The following is a 22,768-nucleotide window of genomic DNA, read 5'->3' as shown; positions in this document are numbered from 1 at the left end:
AGTGAGGGAGACCAACTGGTTGGCGGCATTTAACTGTCAGAAACAAGATAAATGAAACAAACCACAGGGATGAGTGGTAATCAAAATCTTATTCCACAGGGATCTGTGGTGGTGACTAAATAATCTCAGAAATAGAAACAGAAATAGATGGACCACTTATTAAGGTGCTACTTGGCATACAGAAAAAATTCTACTCTAGTGGGCTGGGAACTAATGCAGTCACCATAGTAAGGACTCCAGCCTCTCACCAAGTTCCACTGACCTAGAGCCTCTCAATAGAGGAAGTGGCTGGGTGTCTTTGAGAGGGACCCAATAATGCTGCCTCAGGTGCATGCTGTGACTCGCCCTTCAAGCCTCCCACACAGCATCCTATGGTTGTTTCCAGGGTGACTGTGCACTGAAGAAAGAAAGGCTCAGGCTTTCCCCAGGTTAGCTGTGGGTCTAGACTTAAGCTGCTCTCTGAAATATTACTATGGTACACCATTCAAATGGGAGGCTTGTGGAGACAGGTGACAGTCTTGGCCTGAGTCCATCTCAGAGTGGGTCCAACGGTACCAGAGATCCATCCTGATGTTATTTCCCCAGTACCATACTGTATAGTAGAAGCAGATATATTTATCAACTGGCAAAACACCACATCGGTTTACTGATTCGTTGCATGAGGGCAATGAAAGAGTGTAAAAGGACACTCCTAAAACTGCCCCTCCCTGTAGAATAAACTAAGAACAATGCCACACACCTGGAGGAATTGCAGAGCTTGGTGCTACTATCCAGGACTCAAAGAATATAGGCATAATTCCTATCTTATCTTCATTTAATTCAGCAACAGTCAGACAGATGTGTGCTGGTTAATTTTATGGGTCAACCTGACTGAGCCATGGGGTGTCCATATATTTGGTTAAATGTCGTTCTGAGTGTGTGTGTGTGTGTGTGTGTGTGTGTGTGTGTGTGTGTGTGTGTGTGAGTTTTTCTGGATGAGATTAACATTGGAATGGGTAGACCAAGTAAAGCAGTTTGTCCTCTACAGGCCTTATTTAACCCACTGAAACACTGAATAGACCAAAGGGACTGAATAATGAACTAACTCTCTACACCTGACTGCCTTTGAGCTGGGGCATCAGTCTTCTCCTGCCTTTGGACTCAGACTCAGGCTAGACCTTATTCCACTGGCTCGCCTACTGCTCAGGCCTTTGGACATGAACTGAAAATATACCACTGGTGGCTCTCCTGGGTCTCCAGTTTGTTTAATGCTCATCTGGGGAATATACTGATTCTGGTTCTCTGGAGAACCTTAACTGAAACAAGATAGTCTGAAGACATGAATACCATTAAGCAATAGTCATAAACTGAACCAAGTGATATTGCCAATCACAGCTTTGGCTCCAGAAGTGATATTTTTATTGCAGCAATCAACACAGAGTGTGGTGCCTGGTATGTAGCTACTGACCAGACAAATGTACTCATGCCCTCACCTCCCACCTCTAGCTTCATCAGTAAAGAAAATCGGGATCCATTTGCTTACTGTGGATAACAGTACACCTTTACTGTATCAGGCCTCTCTGTCTTGTTAGTGTCTAGAGCAAAGGCTCAATTACAGTGGGAGCTAGGAGAGGAGACAACTTCTACAAAGTTGGGCTGCTGTCCCACAGAATTTAGTATATGCATTCAAAAAGCATTTTACATAAACAGTATTTTGTATATCTCCTCCTCAGCCAGAATGCACAGGACCAGGAACAAGGAGAGGTATCAGTGTCCTTATCCTAACTCTAACCCTAATCACTAACTATCCACTCATAGAATTTTTGCTTCTCATCTCTATGACCTTGAGCTTGACCACATGACCTTGGAAGTCTTCATGTTTAATGTAGAAATGCTTCTATCAGGAAACACAGTCACAATTCCATTAAGTTGGAAGTGAAGACAGCCCCTAGGTAGTTTGGATTTATCATACTACTGAACCAACACGGAGAAAAGGACTTACAGAGTAAGCCCAACTACCAGGGAGCAGCTGGGTTGCTGATACAACATTGAGGACCATGCTTAGAACCAAATAACACTGAAGCTATCCAAAAAGGTGGGGGCGGGGGTGGCACTGAGATTCTGCAGAACGAAGGTTTGGGTCACTGCCATCCAGCCACATCCAGCTGAGGAGCTGAAGAAGGTAAGGGGAACGTGGAGTCATGGTGAGAGTAGGTGCCTTATGCTTCAGAATCAAGAACTGCAGCTACTATGCCTTCCATTATTCCTTTATTCCCTTGCCACTGGTTTGAAGAGGGAGTATGACTGAAGTAAAATTATCCAACACAGAGCCATAGCTGATGAGAATTCCTGTGTCCTCTGTGAAGGGAACAGGAACTTTTCACTTAAAGATAAGCACATATACTGAGAGGAAAAAGAGATGGACTCCTCTGGATAACATCCACTTCCACTCCATATCTTCTCTCCTCTCTTGTCAACCCTGCCCTCCACTCTAGAAGCTGAGTGGAATGGACTCTGTCAATGGGCTCCTCTGACCTGAGGCTTCTACCAATGAAAGGCACTTGTAGAAGACAGGAAAGCTAAGGGAGAGAGATGTCAGAGTATTACTACCCCAGTGGCTTTCCTATGAAATCATCCATAGCTGGCTGTGTCTCCCCACCAAGTCTGGTAGCTCTGGCAATGGCTGTCTCCTCCCCCAACATTTTTCAGACCTGGGGGAGATAAACAGAGCTTCATTTACTAGTCCCACAGCGCTGTAATGTCGCTGTGCTTTTCTTACACGGTACTCACACCTTTGCAAATAGTCCCTTTATTATACTCTTCTTGAATTATCCTAATTTGAGTGTTCCATCTGTTTCCTGCTGAGACCCAGATTTATACGGCATCAACAGGGTAAAATAAAATGCAAATTTTGTTTCCTGACTTTTTAACGATCACCATTCTAACTGGCATGAGATGATATCTCATTGTGGTTTCGATTTGCATTTCTCTAATGACCAGTAATGATGAGCTTTTTTTCATATGTTTGTTGGCCACATAAATGTCTTCTTTTGAGACGTGTCTGTTCATATCCTTCACCCACTTTTTGATGGGGTTGTTTGTCTTTTTCTCATAAATTTGTTTAAGTTTCTTGTAGATTATGGATATTAGCCCTTTGTCAGATGGATAGATTGCAAAAATTTTCTTCCATTCTGTGGGTTGCATGCTCACTCTGATGATAGTTTCTTTTGCTGTGCAGAAGCTCTTTGGTTTAATTAGATCCCATTTGTCAATTTTGGCTTCTGTTGTCATTGCTTTTTGGAGAAATATAAACACTTTTACACTGTTGGCGGGAGTGTAAATCAGTTCAACCATTGTGGAAGACAGTGTGGCGATTCCTCAAGGATCTAGAACCAGAAATACCATTTGACCCAGCAATCCCATTACTGGGTATGTACCCAAAGGATTATAAATCATTCTACTATAAAGACACATGCACACATATGTTTATTGCAGCACTATTCACAATAGCAAAGACTTGGAACTAACCCAAATGCCCATCAATGATAGCCTGGATAAAGAAAATGTGGCACATATACACCATGGATGAAGCTGGAAACCATTCTCAGCAAACTAACACAGGAACAGAAAACCAAACACTGCATGTTCTCACTCATAAGTGGGAGTTGAACAATGAGGACACATGGACACAAGGAGGGGAGCATCACACATTGGGACCTGTCAGGGGGTGGGGGATTAGGGGAGGGATAGCATTAGGAGAAATACCTAATGTAGATGACAGGTTGATGGGTGCAGCAAACCACCATGGCACATGTATATCTACATAACAAACCTGCACGTTCTGCACATGTATCCCAGAACTTAGTATAATAAAAAATGCCAATTTTGTGAGGAATTATTTTTTGCTTTACTGAACACACACAATATGAAAGCTCCTTGAGGCAAAAGCAGGGCTTATGATGAAAGGTGTCTGTGTGTGGGTGTGTGAGTGAGATGCTGAAGAGGGGATTCCTACAGAGAATCCTAATAAAGGAAGAGGAAGCTATAGTGGCAATCAATGCAGAGAACTTCACATCTGTGTACCTGATTTACCAAGTGGGAACCCTTTTAGGACAGAATTCTGGATAGGAATCAGAAATAATTGCTTGTAGTACATGGATGTAGCTTGACTATCCCGTATCTATCTCCTCGTTTTCTGCTGACAGCAATCTTAATTTTTCTTAGGGGCCTGCCTTCCCTCCTCTATTTCCATGTAATTCATGTAAAATGGACCTACCCCCATACCCAGCTCCAAATGGGGGCAAGTGACCCAAGCCTGCCAGAATTAGAATATTGACTTTCAAAGGCCAATTAGAATATTGCATTCCTGTGGCCACTGTGATTGGTTCAAGTATGGGCATACGACATTGTTAGAGTCATATTTTGGGACTTTTGCTGCAGTGACCTGGAGAAAGGCATTCAGATGGCTGGAGTCATTGTCAGTCATCTTGCAACTAAAGTGGACAGCCTGCTGTAGAAGGAAGCCAACCCAGAGGAAAACAGATGGAAAACAGATTGGAACAATTTGGAGGAGGTCTGATGACACTGTTCGAGCTCCCTGTATCAAACCGTGCCTGAAGGAATTTTCTTTTGCTCAAGGCACTTTGAATAAAAGATCTTACCATCAGTGATATATAAAGACAAGGCAGTGAGATCAGTCCACTGTGGGTATAGGCATTACAGGGTACTTTATAAAGAATTTGAAAACAATAATAAAACCCATCATGAGTCACTCTGCTTATTATTATTACCATTTCTGGCAATTTTAAACCTTATCAAAATACTCCTGTCCCAAAAATCTTTTTAATGGGCAAAGTTTTAAGTAATTGCTGCAATTATTGTTAAGTTTTAATAATATAATGCACGTATATTTGTACATAATGAATATAGAATACGTAATATACTGTTAGCCCTTTTAATTATCTATAAACTTTATTCTAATTGTAAATTAATTCAGAGACCTCTCAGCTATATAGTCAGCTTCCAGATATAAGTGAACTCAGCCAAAAGCCTTCATTCCAAGAGTAAGATTGTTACAGAAACTCAAAAGAGGTAGACTCAACTCAGCCTAGGGGAGTTAGGAGAGGCTTCCTAGTTAGAGTCAACACTTGAGCTGAGTACTGAAAGTCAATGCCTTCATTTCATGCCTGAATTATTATCTAACAGATGCCTAACTGGTCACCCTTTTTCTGTTCTGGTGACCAGTTCTTACCATATCAGCCAGACCCTCTTAAGGCACCCTCTGCTCAAAAACTCACAACAGCTTCCCACTTTACTCAGGCTAAAGACTAAATCACACTGACCAAAAAGCCCTACAAGATCTGTATAATCCACTTCAGCCCACCCTGCTCTGATCCCCAATTACTCTGGCCTGCTTCCTCTTTGAAGTTGTCAAGCATGCTCCTGCCTCAGCTCCTGCTGTCCCCTCTGTTGGGAACCCTTCTAGCTCCTCATCACCCCATGTGCTTATGGCTTTCTTCATCACTTCCTTAAGGTTTCAGCTCTGCTTACCTAACACCTTATCAGTTAGGCTTTTCCTGTCCTGAAATGATTAGTAACACTGTCCCACCCTACTTCCATAAATATAATACCTCTTCCCTCTTTATTAATCACTGTAGCACTTACAGCTGCCTGACTTACCGTATACAGTCATGCACTGCATGACGTTTCAGTCAATGATGGACAACATATATGACGGTGGTCCCATGAGATTATACTGAAATGGAAAATTCCTATTATCTAGTGATGTCATAGCCATCATAATGTCATAGGGCAATTCATTACTCACATGTTTGCAGTGATACTGATGTGAACAAACCTACTGTGCTGCCAGTTGCATAAAAGTGTAGCACATACAATTATGTCCAGTATATAAAACTTAATAATGATAATAAAGGCCAGGTGCAGCGGCTCACGCCTGTAATCCCAGCACTTTGGGAGGCTGAGATGGGCAAATCACCTGAGGTCAGGAGTTCGAGACCAGCCTGGTCAACATGGCGAAATCCTGTCTCCACTAAAAATACAAAAATTAGCTGGGCATGGTGGCAGGTGCCTGTAATCCCAGCTACTTAGGAAGCTGAGGCAAGAGAATCACTTGAACCCAGGAGGCGGAGATTGCAGTGAGCTGAGATTGCGCCACTGCACTCCAGCCTGGGCAACAAAGCAAAATCCGTCTCAAATAATAATAATAAGGATTAAAAAAAAACGATGTTACTGGTTTATGTATTTACTGTACTACACTTTTTATTGTTATTTTAGAGTATACTCTATTTATTTAAAAATATAACTGAGTGCAATGGCACATGCCTGTAGTTCCAGCTGCTATTCCAGAGGCTGAGGTCAGAGGATCACTTGAGCCCAGGTGTTTGAGGCCAGCTTGGGCAACATAATGAGACCCCCTGTCTCTAAAAGAATACAAATTTAAATTTTAAAATTAAATTAAATTTAAAAGTTAACTAGAAAGCAGCTTCAGGCAGGTCCTTCAAGAAGTATTCCAGAAGGCATTGTTATCATGGATGACAGCTCCATGCATGTTATTGCCCTTGAAGACCTTCCAGTGGGACAAGATGTGGAGACAGAAGACAGTGATACTAATGTTTCTGACCCTGTGTAGGCCTATGCTAATGTGTGAGTTTGTATCTTAGTTCTTAACAAAAAAAGTTTAAAGAATAAAAATTCAAAATAGAAAAAAATCTTATAGAATAAGAATGTAATGAAAGAAAATATTTTTGTACACCTGTGCAATGTGTGTTTAAGTGAAATATTATTACAAGAGTCAAAACGATTTTTTAAATAAGTTTATACAGCAAAAAGAGTAAGCTAAGGTTAATTTAACAGTGAAGAAAGAAAAAAATTTAAATAACCTAGTGTAGCCTAAATGTAGAGTGTTTATAAAGTCTACAGTAGTGTATGGTAACGTCCTAGGCCTTCATATTAATTTATTACTCACAAACTGATTCATCAAGAGCAATTTCCAGTCCCGCAAGCTTCATTCATGGTAAGTGTCCTATACAAGTGTACCATTTTTTATCTTTTATACTGTATTTTTACTGTACCTTTTCTATGTTTAGATACACAAATACCTATCACTCTGTTACAATTGCCTACACTCTTCAATACAGTAACATGCTGTACAGGTTTGCAGCCTAGGAGCAATAGACCATATCACATACCCAAGGTGCATATAAGGCTATACCATCTAGGTTTAAGTACGCACTGTTGAGAGGTGAAATCAGCTAGACGTCCTGGTCGAATGGGGACTTGGAGAACTTTCCTGTCTTACAAGAGGTTTGTAAAATGCACCAATCAGTGCTCTGTAGCTAGCTAGAGGTTTGTAAAATGGGCCAATCAATGCTCTGTAAAATCGACCAATCAGTGCTCTCTAAAATGGACCAATCAGCAGGACATGAGTGGGGATAAATAAGGGAATAAAAGCTGGCCACCCAAGCCAGCAGCGGCAACCCACTCAGGTCCCCTTCCATGCAGTGGAAGCTTTGTTCTTTCGCTCTTCACAATAAATCTTGCTGTTGCTCACTCTTTGGGTCTGTGCCATCTTTTAAGAGCTGTAACACTCACCACAAAAGTCCATGGCTCCATTCTTGAAGTCAGCGAGAACACAAACTCACCAGAAGGAACAAACTCTGGACACACTGTGATAGTCATACCATGATAAAATCACTTAACAATGCATTTCTCAGAAAATATTCTCATCGTTAAGTGATGCATGACTGTATTTACTTTTTTATTTATCATCTGTCTCTTCCAATGAAATAGAAGTTCCAGGAAAGCTGTACTCACAAGGCTTTGAACAATGCCTGGTATAGAGGAGGCTCTTAAGAAATATCTGAGAATGAATTAATGAACCTGGGAGATTGCATTTTGGGTAATGGAGAAACTGCTTAGACAGGACAGAGACATAGGAAAGTAAGCTCCATTTAGAGAATCTAAATTTAGGAAGAAGGAAGTAGGCAAGCAGGGACCTGATGACAACAGCCTTGTGTACATGTATGTTCCCAAATGCCTGAAATCCTTCCTGGGAAGAAACAGATAAAATAGGAGCTGTCAGGGACCAAGGAGTAAGGTGGAGCTTTCACTGGACCAAGGAGAGCACACAAAGCAGCCACACTGATGATTTCCCAACACCTCAGAATAACATGTAATAGGCAGTTTTAAAACCAAATGAAACTCTCCACAATCCCTGGTGAGATAATCAACTTTGAATTAATAACTATACACTGGCCAAGCTTTAGCATCAGAATTTCCCCCTAATTATAATGTCCAGTGGAAAGGTGGTCACAATGCAAGCTCAGCATCAAACTCCAAACCAGTTTACATGCAAATGTATCATCCCTCCTGCCAAAGTTGAAATAATGGTACTTCCTTAAATAAGGCTTTAAAGGCCCTGGTGAAAGGAAAAAATACAACTTGAGGGTCCACATTAAACTGCTTCTTTGTGCCTGAAAAATTATCCCAGTAGCTACCAAGGGGATGAAATGTTGAAAATGCACTTTGTACAATTATTCGTGATTGTACAAAGAGAATTTCCAACGCTAATTAATTTTATGATAGGTGCTGAATGAATTTTAATGGCAGGTGCTGAATATTTGGTACAGATATTAACAACATTAATATCTGTACAAATATTTATTCAGTACTTCTCATGTGCCAGGCAGTTTTCAGTCCTCTTCACTAATCTAATAGTATTAAGTACCCACTAAATGCCACACCTAGTGCCAGGTGCCAGGATTAAAAAAGAACGAGACCTTATCTCTGCCCTCACAGAGGCTCTGAAGCAGTGGCAGATCTATTATATAACACAAAACTATTGTGTGATAGGTTAGATGCTACTATATGGATGCAGACAAAATACATTCTTTTAGAGTGAATACTTTAAAAACACTTTAAACATTTAAGTCTTCTATTATCTTTGATCCATGTATAGGAGGAATTATGAGATTTGAATCTCTTAACTGCATGAGATTATACATGCTAAAACTGTTTCAGTGTATTAGTCAAGATAGACTAGATTCTGCCACCATAACATTACTCCCCAAATCTCAGTGACTTAAAACAACAAAAGGTTTCTTTTCTTGCTCATGTTACCTGTCCATTAGGAGTCAGCTGGTGTGGGGAGGGTGCTCTGTTCACACTGTCACTTAAAGACTCAAGTTGATAGAGCAACTACTGTCAAAAATAAGACATCAAAGTATGCTCTTAAAGCCAGTGGCTTTTAAAGCTTCTTCTCAGAAGTGACACCTGTCACTGCCACTCACATTTAATTGGCTAAAACAAGTCAAGTCATATGGCCATATCCGAGTTCAGTGGACTGCAGAAAAGCCTGGACTGAACTATACTAGCACAGAACTATACTGTACTATAGCCCAAAAAAGGAAGGGAGCCATATACTTGTGAACAGCCTGAAAGACTACCACAAGATGTAACAGAAATGGTAATGTGAAAGTGCCATTCTCTAATTCGTTTATTATGTTACTTTTTTGCCCTAAGACTTGACTTCCTCGAGCATTCCTTTTCTTCTCTGGCAGATGAAAATCCAGATACATAATGACTCCTTTTGTGAAAACCTAGTACGTGGCACTTCCCTGCTCCTATTTGGCAACTGTGGGAATCTTGCTTCCAATATATGTTTGAGTCACTCCTGTTGGGAGTAATTAGAAAATGAGGGAACTGGGGGTGGAAACAGAAAAAGGAAGCAGGGCAGATGGTAGAGTGGTTTTGCAATGAAGCTAGCTACTGGCAAAAATAGGAAGCTGAGGGAAAATGGACCCCAAATCCTACTATGCCACTTCATATCTGTAAAAAGACAGAAAGCTAAATCTTATGAGAATTCTAAGTCACACAGGCATTAAATTTTTGAGCGGAGAACCAGGCAAAGAAAATAAAAACAAAAGCTCTTTTACGTGCAAAATATCTTTAACAAGCAGAAGAAATCAAGAAGGATTTTTTTTAAATTGAGGGAACTTAAAGTTTCTAAGAAGCAAAGGATACTAAGTAGAAATTAATTATACAATCCACACCCATATACATACAGATATTGCCAATCTTCTCTATTTGGCATGAGGCATACAGTTTTATTTTAGCAAAGATAAAATACAGTCACGAGCCTCATAATGACATTTTGGTAAACAATGGACCACATATATGATGGTGGTCCCATAAAATTATAATACCATATTTTTACTGTACATTTTCTAGGTTTAGACACACAAATACTTACCACTGCGTTAAAGCTTTTTACAGTATTCAACACAGTAACATGTACAGGTTTATAGCCTAGGAGCCACAGGCCATACCATGTACCCTAGCTATGTAGTGGGCTATACTAGCTAAGCTTGTGTAACTGCAGTCTTTCATGTTCCCACAGTGATGAAATCAGCTAACAATGCATTTCTCAGATGTATCGCCATCATTAAGCAATACATGACTATTATTTATACAGGCTTTTATCACCTTCATTTAAGAATTCGCTCTTCCCAACTCATGAAATCCTCAATATCAAATTCTCCTATCACCAGTGATAGAAATTATGTTTTCATAAATATATCTCTGCTGAGGAATTAAATAGTCACATTTCATTTTCTTTTCTGGTTCTAGTGGTTTGATTTCAAATGAGGTTTGAATATTACCAATATTCAAATATTATTGGTTTTGTCTTCTCACATTAACGTATTTAGTAAGAAAATTCTTTCAGAAGAAAAACAGTGATGTAGGTTATTTTATAATTTTGGTTTGAGGAGGCTGTAGTTCTATTACAAATTCAGAGGGCTTCAGAGACAATCCAATTTCTTTCTTTCATCCCACATCCTGCCACTCCTCAAACACAGCAGATATAGAGGACTCAACTTCTTATTTTACATGGATGATTTAATGATGTCATTGTTTGACAGCTGAACCCAGAAAATCTCAAAGTGGCACCACATTTGTCTGCATATCAGCCTCATGGGGGGCAATATGGCCTGGAGTTTATAAATGAGGGCTTTGGAGTTGGCATGCCTCAGGGTTTGCATTGGAGTTAGTGACCTTGTGCAAGTAATTACGTGCTCTGTGCCTTTGTTTCCTTGAGTAAGGATTATGGTAAGGATTAAGTCAGATCATGAATGTAAAGCATTTAACATCCTACATGGAAAACGGTGAGTACTCTATAAATATTAGTTGCTATTATTATCACCTAATGTTGTAATTATTCTGTACTAATGAGGTATACCAGCCAAAAAAATTCTGATTCTGCTTTGTCTGTTGTACATTTGAGATTGTCCACTTAAGAAGGTTTTTTGAACATTATTAAATGCATTCTGTATATCTTCAAGCTTCTTAGCAACGAAGAGGAACCACTGAAAACTGCACAATGTGCATGGCCTCTGGCAGTGACCTCCAAATGTCCCTGGACATCCTCTCAGGCATTTCAGGAACATTTGGGTCTCCATATGCCCCATGATGGTTTTTCCACTGTCACATGACACCACACTGCACAGCTTCTACTGAAACAAAACCACTACCATCTTAAATCCTGATGAACTCACTAACTAGAGAAGAAAGAAGAAGTCTACCAGAGAATCATATTTTGCTCTTCTCTCCCTCACATCCTTACTCCCACATCCAGTCAATCAGAAAGTCCTGCCAAGTTTCCCTCTTAAATATTTTAAGATCCTCAGCAGCCCTAAAAAATCAAGCCCATACTACTTACCACAGCAAACACCATCTAGCCCTGGTTTTATATCCTGCCACTCTCTGCCTCACATGTGATTCTTCCACATTGTGAAGCTGCTCTGATTCCCACATCCACCATGCTGTTTCCTATCCCGTGCCTTTGCTCAGGCTGAAACTACCTTCGGTCACCATGGGCGGAGTATACCTGGCAAGCTTCTTCCTATCCATCATTTACGATTTAACAGAGCCACCATCTTCCACTCTTCATCCCTCTTGCCAAGCTGAAATAGCTTCCCCTCTTCTGTGTTCTCAAAATACTCTTTACTCATTTCTATCATTGTCTTATCCTGCCATTTTACAATTATTGATTTGTTTTTCCCCCAGCTGGCTACAGAAGTTGACCCTATACTGTATTTACTTTCTATCCTCCAAGCACTTACTATTGAGTTACAAACAGATGCTAAACAAATTTTTCTTGAAAGAGGGAGCAAGTGTGCCTTCAGATACACTCCTAGTGCAAACTTGGAAAAGTTTCTTTATTTCCATAGAAATTGTTTTCATCTATAAAATAGGAGACTGGTGGGTTCTGCCAACCACAAGCTACCATGAATCTACAGTGCATGCTTCTCTCAAACCAGCATTTGCAATTAGTGGCAGAAATGAAAATTCTGGCTGATTATATCCAAAATCCTTCAGCAAAGTACTTCAAGTCTCCTACAAGCTCCTTTCTCTCACCCATTGTTCTAGCCACACCATTGATTTCAATAGTTTCCAAATGCACTGTAGACTTTTTCATACCTCTGGCTGTTTGTCCATTAAGTTCTCTCAGCCTGGAATATTATCCAGCCTATCTTTGTACAGGGAAACTCCACCCCTTCCTCTATCCCTGGCTGAAATACAAGTTCTTCTATAAAATTCCTTCTTTGATTAGATTTTGACTGTACCACTTGTTCCATTTATCCTAATATTATAAAAGTTGATAGTATATCTATATCCTTGATTTCACTGTAAATTCCTTGAAACTTGAAGCAGGTCCTATTTGTCACTATGCCACTCAAAATGCACAGAACTTCCCACACAGTAGGTATTAAATTTATGTCGGTATGTGAATTTATTCCTAATGTCACTGTAAAATGAGAAAAGCCATTCAAAGGTCAAATTGGCAAGGCGTGGTTAAGAATTTTTAATTTAACATCCTCTCTTCTGAGATTTTAGCCGCAGAAAATAATGCAAACACTATAAATGCAAAAATATTCTGGGGAAATTTGTATAAACAAGGAAAAACAGAAAACAAACTCTGTAAGTATGATAGAGTACACCAATTCAAGAGGCTATCATAGAGCCATTAAAATGGTAATTTGAAGATTACAAAGAAATATGGGCAAAATGTAAACCAGAAGAGAGTTATAACACAAAATTAAATATATGGCATGATTGTAACAACAGCACCCTATGAATAAAGATTTGAAGGATATCTAGAGAATAAAAATAGATCATTTTGCCTCAATATGGGATTATGGGGAAATTTTTCTATTTTTTATAAGCCTCTGATGTTAGCATAAAGTTGTTTTAGTAACTAATAATAAAAGCTAAAGGCAGAAAGTAGAAGAAGTTATTTTTCAGAAATAAAGGGGAGAAAAAAGATATGATGAACCCAAATGACATTACTAACACATTTAAATGAGGCATGCAAACACAACAAAGAAAGCATTACAAAGCCAAGCTCGAAACTAAGAAATGGAATGCCCCAGCTATAGAAACAAAGAAGGCACTTGATTCCTGACCAAGAGGCAGGAATTGATACACTCGGGGTCCAAATGGACTTTAGATTTAGACTTTAGAACGTAGGGGTTTGGGCCATAAAGCGTATAAGGAGAGAAAAGAAATGAACTTGGGACCACGTGAGGTGAAGGCTAGCATTCAGTCTCCCTACACGAAGCCACAGACCTCAAAATGCCACCCAGTCCATGAGAAGCCAGGACACATGGAATCCCCTCCTCAAAAATGTACATACAAGCAACAACTATCAAAACTCCTGCAGAAGAGGAACTCACAAAGAAAAGCTATGAAACACAAAAGGAAATGGAACATGATGAGGAAGATTAAGCAGATAAAAATAGACAATAATTTGTATCCCCACAACTGAAGAAAGGAAAATCTAAAATGGACTATTAGATAGATGCAGTGAATGAGTAGAAAGGACTAGGTTATAACTCTATGGGAATAAAAGGTTGCTTTGAAAAGGAACAAAAAAGAAACCAACTAAAGAGGGAGGTAATAAGGGAGGTGATACACTTGGGAAAATCATGCAGAATGCAGCATGGAGAAATGAAGAAATAAAAAATATGAAAAATTCATTAAGAAATATGAGGCATAAAATACTCAATGCTGTGTATACATAAATTCTAAAAATAAAAGAGGAGAGAATAAGGGAGAGAATATTCAAATTAATGATTGAAAACTTTCCATAATAGAAGGAAAACACAGGTCTCTAGTATTTCTAAACATATCACAGCTAACACAACAAGTAAAACTGCACTCTTCCAAAGAAGAGGAAACAGCTAAAGCAAACAGAGAAAACAATTATCGACAAGGAAACCATAATTACATTGACAGACTTCTCTCATCAGCTACAAAAGATGACAGAAAGCAATGAAAAAATATCTCCTAAGGACATCCAAAAAGATTATCTTCTAAGAACTAAGAAAAAATAACTATCACTTTATAATTCTATACTTAGCAACACTATATTCATGAATGAAGCAAAACAAAGATATTTTTCAGAAAGTAAGACAGAGAGATTTTATCACTCATAGAACTGTCCATAAAAGATGCTCCTTCTTAGAAGCCAGACAGAATCCGGAAGGAACATGGAAAATGCAAAAACAATAATACATAAATAAACTGGTTGTCATGTTGGTAAGTCTACCTAGAACTACTGACTGGCTACAAAAACAACAACAGTAATAATGGTTTATTTGGGGATTATCAGAAAGCAGGTATAAGTAAAATACTGAACAATTGTAATATTATATATAAGAATGGGAAGATTGTAGTTAAATGGTATTTAGATCCTTGCGTTATTTGGGAAGAGGACAGAGATACTATCTTTAGCCTTTGATAAATATACATGTAAAACATTTATGCATACTTCAGTCAATATTGGAAGTTAATAGGTCAAGGAAGTATGCTGTAATTTCTAAAGTAAAGGTAAATGAAAGACTTTATAGGTTCTGAACTAACAGGAAAAAATGGGGAAGAACCTGCTAAATTTTGGATATCAAAAGTTATTTAAAAACTGTGGTAACTAAGAGAGAGTGGTACAGGTGCAGTGATTGACAAATAGACCAACAGAACAGAAGCAAAAGCTCAAAAAGAAACCAATGCATATGAAAACATTCAAATTAGGGCAAAGGTAATATTACTGAGTAATTGTAGAGGACAGTCTTTTTAATAAATATGAAGGTAAAAACAAATCTCTAGAACATTATATTAGAAAATATCTTCATGAAGTTGGAGTAAGGAAATATTTCTTAAACAGGACATACAATGTACTAACAATAAGAGAATGGTAAATTATATAATATTAAAAACTTCTGTTCATGAAATAAATTATTAAGAGAGCTTTGAAAAGGCAAGCTACTTATTAGGAGATGTTTGCCACGCATATTCCAGACAAATGGCTTGTATCTAGAAAATATAAACAACTTCTTCACATTTATAATAAAAAGATTATAATTAAGTAGAAAAATGGTCAAGAGACTTGAACAGGCAACTCACCAAAGTGGAAATTCAAATGGTTAAAAAGTTGTACAAAGGTCCTCTACTTCATTAGTCATCAGGGAAATGCAAAGCAAACCCTCAATAAGATACACTTACATACACACCACATGAATGATTAAATTGTTCCCAGGAAGATTATACCTCTGGCACCATAAAACATTCCCATTTTACCTATTCTTGCTAACTTTGAGCATTATCAATTTATTTAAATTGCCAACATGATGGACAAAGTGGTAACTGTTTTAGTTTGCACTTTGGAATATTACAGATTTTGTAATTTTTATCTATATTGACTAGGACATGTATATTTGTATATTTTTATTTTGAGACTCATCTATATCCATTTTTCTACAGGCTATCCATTATCACAAACACTGTTAGTTCCATCTTCCTTAGTAAGAAGGTATTCAAGGCAGCAACGTGCCCACGAGGGATAGTGGTATGACCCAGTTCTGGCCATGAAGTAATCAGAAGCCTACTACTGACATTCCAGGAAAATGGTTTGTTTCCTAGTGAAAAGACAGTTTCAGCTGTCTTTGGACCTTCTCCTTCCTCCTGCCTGGGATGCAGAATGTGGTGTCTGGAGGAAAGCATCAATCTTGTCAACATGAGGATGACAGCCACATACATGTTTAGGACAGTAGAAGAAGCCTGTATCCTGGAGGCCTTCCTTGAGCTGCTGAACTAGTCCTGAATTGCCTTCCTCCAGGTTTCCTGTGATGCGAGAAAAATAAAGCCCCACCAGATTCAACCTCTGCAGTAGGGTTACATACATCTGAATGCAACTGAACTGCTACATCCATCTCTTTCTTATTTATTTGAAATCTGTTTTTAATAGATTAGGTATAGATTTTAGCAAGTTTATAAGCAAGAAAGCACAAATTTCAAAAGGAAGAAGGGTATACATAGGATCCCTGTGCCTGGACATTTTCTTTTAGATATCTATGCTTTCTCAAGCAGCTAAAGTAATCCTTTTTAAAAGGAAGTCATGTCAGGTCACTCCCCTATTTAAGTCTTTGCAATGATTCCTGTGTCATTAAGAGTAAAAACCCAAGTGCCCAAAATGGTTTTTGAGAGGCTAGAATTCTCCTGCCCCCGGCCTATTCTGAAATTCAGGCCTCATTTCCACCTGCTCTCTCCCAGGCACTCATTCTGCTCCCCCAACACAGGCCTTCCTGATAGCCCTTGAGCTGAGCACACTCCCATTAAGGACCTTTGCATTTGCTGATCCCTCTGCTTGGAGCATCAGGTACATTGGCTTGGCTCCCTCCCCTCCCCCCACCGGTCTCTGCTCAGGTGCATCTGGTAAGTGAGGCCTTCCTTCACAGCCACACTTCACATACCCCCTACTTGATTCACTTTGCTTCTCTGCATTTCCCACCACCTGATACATTATAGAATTACCCCTTTAAGAACTTATCCTTCAATGAAATTATTTTTAAAATAGGAAAAAATATAGATGAATATTTGTCATCACTTTGCATATAGAAAGGATTTCCCAACACAAAAGCAAAGAAAGAATTCACAAAGTAAAAGATTAGTAGACTTCATATAAATAAATTCTTAAATTTACCCAGTCTGAGAAAATTAAAAGGCAAAAAAGCTGGAATTGCCTGGAGAAAATATCTGTGGCCATTGAAATATAGTTTATATAGAAAGAACATTAAAATCTCTGGGAAAAAGCAGCAAGTCTCCTAAAGACAGAAATACAAAAGGATAGGCAGGGATAGATATTTAACAAAAAGGGAAAGAAAAATGGGTAACAAACTTTTAAAATACTCTACTTCACTAATAATAATGTTTAAAATGTAAGCAAGAAGATATAATTGTGCATGTTTTTTAAAAATGGGGGCCAATGTTAAAAGAATGTATGATATGGACAATTTCATAAATTGATGATGGAGGTATAAATTAGAGTCTTACTCTGGAAGCATCTTGGCATTTTTGTATCTAGAGTTAAAAAAATATTGATACCCTTTGATATGGTATTTCCACTTGCACTATGCATAGCAAGAGAGTCATAGACTAACATTCACAGATAAAGTTATTAGCTGCAGCACATTTTATAAGAGCTAAAAATAGAAACACAAATATCCCACCATAGGAGAATGGTTAAATATGTTATGTTATATGCATAATATAGAATATTAATATCTCATTAAAATCATTTAAAATAATTTTTAACAACCTGAAAAAATATATAATTTTCATATAGTTGAAAATTCAGGATGCTACATACATTACACAGTATAAGTGTTTAAGAATGTGAAGAAATCTATATAATCAAGATCAAAGAAAACACACCAAATATCAATAATTTCTGCATTCACATGATAAAGGTAGAAACATTTTCTTTCCTTTTCAAAATATAGTTCTGAATTTCCTAAATTTTTATCAACAATTTTAAGAATCCCAGAAAAAAATGACTCTCACTTAAAATAAAAGCACATTTAAAGTGTGGTGTTCATGATCCTAGGTTCTGCCAGTCTCAATAGAATGATTAATATTCATTGTTCATAATAAGTATTTCAGGTAAAATGTATGCCTGAGAAAAAACAGGCATTATCATTTTTTGATGCCAGAAAAGTTACCTAAGAAAAAAATTTAGAGCCTCAAGACAGAAATGCAAACCAAAATAAAGAAAATGATGGTGAACCTGTTTCCAGCACTATGTGAAATTCTATCAGAAAGTGCAGCCGGTTAAGATCCTTCATCAAAATGGAAAGCATAGGAGGAGGAATGATTCTCCTCACTGGGCATGACCGGTAGGTAGGTGTACAAGGAAGAACCATGTCCTCCTAGACCTTCTTTTAATTATTTCAGTCAACTGTCGACTTTGCTGTTACTTCCTATGATTTCCAAATTCCTGACTCTAATCATATATAAGTCCTCTTTCCAAGGATCAATGGCAGAAATACTGATAAAACTCCAATGAGAAAATGTTTACGTTTTATTATTTTATTTATTAACTAAATATCCCTAAATAAATGATTAATAGATAAACACTAACGTTCTGAAAATTCAGCCTCAATTGTTGCTTCAGGTAGCTGAGGTAGCTTCAGAGTTCCAGGTACTCTCAAATACTTTCAACTCATTTCAACCAAATGTACACATTACAGAACATATTGCAGGGTCTGAAAGACCATCTGCTTGATGGCCCGAGCCCACAAGGTCCCAGCTATTTGAGGTTGGTGGTGACAATTAACAGAACAATTGATCCCGAGCCCACAAGGTCCCAGGTATTTGAGATTGGTGGTGACAATTAACAGAACAATTGATATAATCCCCATTTTGGCAGTTTGGTAATATTACAAAGCACACATTCAATGACCTAGCAAATATAGCTCTAAAAATTTTCCTACATATACATGTGCATGTGCAAAATGACATGGGTGAAAAAATGAATTCACAGATATGGAGTTTAAAACGGTCACCTAAAAATCCATCAATAATGGACTAGTAAAATGAATTAGAATATATCCATAGAGTGGAATACTTTGAAACTATGAAAGAGATAAAAAGAATCTCCTTGTGTACTCACTCATTTATATAGATGTTTGCCAATAAGACAAACCAGTAAGTAACAAAGCAAACAAACAGCCTGCAGCCTATGTTACCATTCATCTTGTGAAAGGTATAAAACTAAAACATTGACTGCCTCTGGCTTGGAGAAATTGGTGGCTGAGAAATGAGGCAGGAAGGAGACTCTTTCTTGCCTGTATACTATTTTATCTTTAGAATTTGTAACATACAATGGTATTACCTATATGAAAACAAAACACTTGAAAATACATACAGAACAATTTAACTGTATGTTTCTCTGTTTTTCCATTAATATTCTCAATCTCAATTACTGTTTATGGCCCAGGTTCTTTTCTATTCTAGTATAATACATGTCTATTGTAATAGGCAAATGTTTTCCAGCTCAGAACATTAACTACTGCAGGATCTTTTACCCAAAGGACAGGATTCTTTTATTTTCAATATCAGTTATTAATTTACATGTTTAACTATGATTTGTTAAGTGCTCTCCACATGCCAACACGTGCACTAGGCCTACAAAGTGGAAAAGATGCAGGTCTTACTTAAAGGAGCTCATAATACAGTAGGAAAGACAGAAAATTGAGCAAGCAACTTATTCCATTCATAACTGTTTATTTATTTCCACTATGTGCAGGACAAATCAACACAGTGTGGTAAGTAGGAAAAGAAAGGTAAGAGATAAGGCACCAGGAGAGCCCAGACAAGCCCAGCTCTGTCAGAGTCGGTGAGAGAAGTCCAAAAGACAATAGGAATTACCCAGGACATGGAGGGGGCAAGACATGTTCCACCATGTCCAAAAGTTAAGAAAATCCATTGAGCAATCAGTAACCTACAGGTAGTTAGCTTGGCTCAGTAGAAGAGTGTGAGGGGGTCACGTGCAGAAAAGAAGTTGGAGCAATGGACCAGGAGAAGTCAGACCACAAAGGACCATACTCAAGGTTTGGAATTTTAGCCCAAAGACACCAAAGACTCACAAAGGTTTTCAAGCATTTGGGATTCCCAAACGGTAGTTTCCAAACTTGGTTATACATCAGTATCATCAAAAGAGTTTGATTTTGGGCCGGGCGCGGTGGCTTACGCTTATAATCCCAGCACTTTGGGAGGCCGAGGTGGGCGGATCACGAGGTCAGGAGATCGAGACCACGGTGAAACCCCGTCTCTACTAAAGATACAAAAAAATTAGCCGGGCGTGGTGGCGGGCGCCTGTAGTCCCAGCTACTTGGAGAGGCTGAGGCAGAAGAATGGCGTGAACCCGGGAGGCGGAGCTTGCCGGGAGCCGAGATTGCGCCACTGCACTCCAGCCTGGGCGACAGAACGAGACTCCGTCTCAAAAAAAAAAAAGAGTTTGATTTTCATTCCCACCCTAAACTTACTGAATAAGAATTTTAGGGCATGGATCCCAGAATCTGCACTTTTTAAAAGTTTGCCTGGTGATTCTGATAGTAAACCAACTACAGGATCTCGGTATCTAGGATCTCTGATATATACTCCTCTAGGGTCAAAATACCCTCTTAGTGACTGGAAATGAAACAAGGAAAACAGTCTCTGCTCCTCCCTCCCAATGCAATTGCTGAGTATAGAAGAAAGTTGGTTTTATTGGGCTATCCCAACACCAGAGACAGAGAAAGAAAAAGGCAGGAACAATGGGATAGATCAAGGCTAGTACTCCGAAGGGGAACATTTATAAGTCCTATTCTACAGGATGAAAAAGAAAAAAACAAATGAAATCTCAGTTGACATAGGTATAAAAATTTCTTCTTACTTTGATTATTTTAAGTCAGTATAAGACACCAAAGCAGAGAGTACAATTTAACATTACTTTTAGCTCAGCCACATATTTGGAGTTTAAGACTCATCTTTGGCATTCATAGCCATACAGCACATACAATCTCAATTGGCCTAAAATGGGAAGTTTTTCACCACCTGAGGCAAAATGAGAAGTGGCAATTTGCTTCCTGTACCAAGATAACTTGATGCTTACTAAAGACTGGGGAGAGCTTCACATTCACAACTCTTTAATGCTTTAACGCACCACAGTAAACATTCATCTCTATTTTGGGTTTGTCTTCCCTGTAAAAATTCATCTTGGCTCATGCCTGTAATCCCAGGACTTTGGGAGGCTGAGGCAGGCGGATTACGAGGTCAGGAGATCAAGACTATCCTGGCTAACACAGTGAAACCCCGTCTCTACTAAAAACACAAAAAATTAGCCCGGCATGGTGGTGGGTGCCTGTAGTCCCAGCTACTCGGGAGGCTGAGGCAGGAGAATGGCGTGAACCCGGGAGGCGGAGCTTGCAGTGAGCCGAGATTGCGCCACTGCACTCCAGCCTGGGCGACAGAGTGAGACTCCGTCTCCAAAAAAAAAAAAAAATTCATCTTGGCCACCATTTGAGGTGTTTTGCAAGACATAATTACACAGTAATTCTGACATGAAAACAAAAGAAAGAAATAAGGAAAACCAAACTACCATACAAAGATATATTTTTAAACATTTAACAGCCTTCAATATAGATGAGTCACATACTAAATAAAAATACCTCCCACAGTTCCACCTGATCTGCACAGCGTTTCCTTCCAAAAAAGCAAGTGTATGTTTATTAAATGTATTCATTCACTCATTCAATGGGTATTTATTGGGCATCCACTCTGTGGCAGACACTGTAATAAGTACAATGAAGTGGTGAATAAAGCAATCTTCTCCCTGCCCTCACTTCACATACTGGTAAAAACAGACATTAGACAAAGCACAATAAGGACATGGGGTAAAGTACTGTGAATGGAGGCCCAGGAAGCTAAGGGAACACACCATTGGGACCTAATCTGGTCTGGGGGTTATGCAGAGCTTCCCCTGAAGATTTTGCAAAAGTTGTGATTTCAAAAATTAAGTAGGACTTGGGGGGGGCGGCGGTGGAAGGAAAGAACAGAAGGAAGAATAAGTGTATGTATAGACTGGGAGGCAGGGTAGGAAGGGAATAAGATAGACATGGAGGAACAGCATTAGAAAATGTATAGAAACGAGATAAAACATGGTGTGCTTTAAAAACTGAGAAAATCATTATGGGTTGGCAAAGAAGGAAAAGGAAAACATAGACAGCATATAAAGAAAGGTGGCAAGAGAGATAGCCAGGGGATACATATGCACAGTATCTAATTAATCTAGAACACTCCCCTGAATTAAGCAGAGATGAGTACTTTTGTCCCAATTTATAATTAGCTCTAGAGCATAAAAGTTAAGTGCCTTGGCCAAGGTCACCAAGTCAGAGCAAAGTCAGCGGTCTGCGGCACTAGATCCATTTGTCTAATGGTTCCATCAGTACTCAAATTCAGGATATTGCTTTAGTCCCAAATTACATAAAATTGAATTTTCTGATGTTTTAATAGATATTAGCGCAGTAAAATATTTGTTGTTCATAACATCAAATTATTGAGTGATATTTTATTAAGTTTTTCAAAATGTTACCATTGGGGGAAACTGTACACAAGTTCTTTCTGTGTTATTTCTTATAACTTCATATGAATCAGTAATTATCCAAATAATTTCTGTTGAAAAATGGAATTACTGGTTTACCCAAAAACTAACAGTAAGAAGACAAGAGAGGAAAGTATGATTTTTATATACTAGGATGATCTTCATGTTTTTCAGCTTACTACTAATTCATTCAAGGTTTTGGGACATTATAGATTTAACACTGATCAAGGGATTTCTATGTGCTAGACGCCTTGCTAGTGAATTTGCAGTCTCATATATGCCTCATAACTA

At 38.5% G+C, this 22,768-nt stretch overlaps 1 protein-coding gene across 3 annotated transcripts in view; it reads right to left on the bottom strand.

The window, feature by feature from the left end:
• ANO4 (anoctamin 4) overlaps positions 1–22,768 on the bottom strand; it is a 345,709-nt gene that overhangs the window by 270,793 nt on the left and 52,148 nt on the right. The window lies entirely within an intron of this gene.

Source organism: Nomascus leucogenys, chromosome 10 (assembly GCF_006542625.1).
Source record: "Nomascus leucogenys isolate Asia chromosome 10, Asia_NLE_v1, whole genome shotgun sequence".
Lineage (NCBI taxonomy): Eukaryota > Metazoa > Chordata > Mammalia > Primates > Hylobatidae > Nomascus > Nomascus leucogenys.
The sequence above is the reverse complement of the archived record's forward strand: the minus strand, read 5'-3'. Positions and strand labels throughout refer to the sequence as shown.